General features: G+C 38.6%; 1 protein-coding gene across 6 annotated transcripts in view; it reads left to right on the top strand.

Moving 5' to 3' along the window:
- The window catches only part of GHR (growth hormone receptor), a 312,954-nt gene that overhangs the window by 272,876 nt on the left and 38,470 nt on the right, over nt 1–1,608 (top strand). The window lies entirely within an intron of this gene.

The raw sequence follows: 1,608 nt of genomic DNA, 5'->3' as shown, positions 1-1,608 counted from the left end.
CAGTCCCAGTGCACTAGCCCCAAGCATCCAGTATCATGCATTGAACCTGGACTGGCAACTCGTTTCATACATGATATTTTACATGTTTCAATGCCATTCTCCCAAATCTTCCCACCCTCTCCCTCTCCCATAGAGTCCATAAGACTGTTCTATACATCAGTGTCTCTTTTGCTGTCTCGTACACAGGGTTATTGTTACCATCTTTCTAAATTCCATATATATGCGTTAGTATACTGTATTGGTGTTTTTCTTTCTGGCTTACTTCACTCTGTATAATAGGCTCCAGTTTCATCCACCTCATTAGAACTGCTTCAAATGTATTCTTTTTAATGGCTGAGTAATACTCCATTGTGTATATGTACCACTGCTTTCTTATCCATTCATCTGCTGATGGACATCTAGGTTGCTTCCATGTCCTGGCTATTATAAACAGTGCTGCGATGAACATTGGGGTACATGTGTCTCTTTCCCTTCTGGTTTCCTCAGTGTGTATGCCCAGCAGTGGGATTGCTGGATCATAAGGCAGTTCTATTTCCAGTTTTTCAAGGAATCTCCACACTCTTCTCCATAGTGGCTGTACTAGTTTGCATTCCCACCAACAGTGTAAGAGGGTTCCCTTTTCTCCACACCCTCTCCAGCATTTATTACTTGTAGACTTTTGGATTGCAGCCATTCTGACTGGTGTGAAATGGTACCTCATAGTGGTTTTGATTTGCATTTCTCTGATAGAGTGATGTTGAGCATCTTTTCATGTGTTTGTTAGCCATCTGTATGTCTTCTTTGGAGAAATGTGTATTTAGTTCTTTGGCCCATTTTTTGATTGGGTCATTTATTTTTCTGGAGTTGAGCTGTAGGAGTTGCTTGTATATTTTTGAGATTAGTTGTTTATCAGTTGCTTCATTTGCTATTATTTTCTCCCATTCTGAAGGCTGTCTTTTCACCTTGCTAATAGTTTCCTTTGATGTGCAGAAACTTTTAAGTTTAATTAGGTCCCATTTGTTTATTTTTGTTTTTATTTCCAATATTCTGGGAGGTGGGTCATAGAGGATCCTGCTGTCATGTATGTCAGAGAGTGTTTTGCCTATGTTCTCCTCTAGGAGTTTTATAGTTTCTGGTCTTAAGTTTAGATCTCTAATCCATTTTGAGTTTATTTTTGGGTATGGTGTTATAAAGTGGTCTAGTTTCATTCTTTTACAAGTGGTTGACCAGATTTCCCAGCACCACTTGTTAAAGAGATTGTCTTTAATCCATTGTATATTCTTGCCTCCTTTGTCAAAGATAAGGTGTCCATATGTGCGTGGATTTATCTCTGGGCTTTCTATTTTGTTCCATTGATCTATATTTCTGTCTTTGTGCCAGTACCATACTGTCTTGATAACTGTGGCTTTGTAGTAGAGCCTGAAGTCAGGTAGGTTGATTCCTCCAGTTCCATTCTTCTTTCTCAAGATCGCTTTGGCTATTCGAGGTTTTTTGTATTTCCATACAAATTGTGAAATTATTTGTTCTAGCTCTGTGAAGAATACCGTTGGTAGCTTGATAGGGATTGCATTGAATCTATAAATTGCTTTGGGTAGTATACTCATTTTCACTATATTGATTCTTCCAATC

This window comes from Bison bison, unplaced genomic scaffold (genome assembly GCF_000754665.1).
Source record: "Bison bison bison isolate TAMUID 2011002044 unplaced genomic scaffold, Bison_UMD1.0 scf7180017862275, whole genome shotgun sequence".
In the NCBI taxonomy this organism is placed as follows: Eukaryota; Metazoa; Chordata; class Mammalia; order Artiodactyla; family Bovidae; genus Bison; species Bison bison.
The sequence above is the reverse complement of the archived record's forward strand: the minus strand, read 5'-3'. Positions and strand labels throughout refer to the sequence as shown.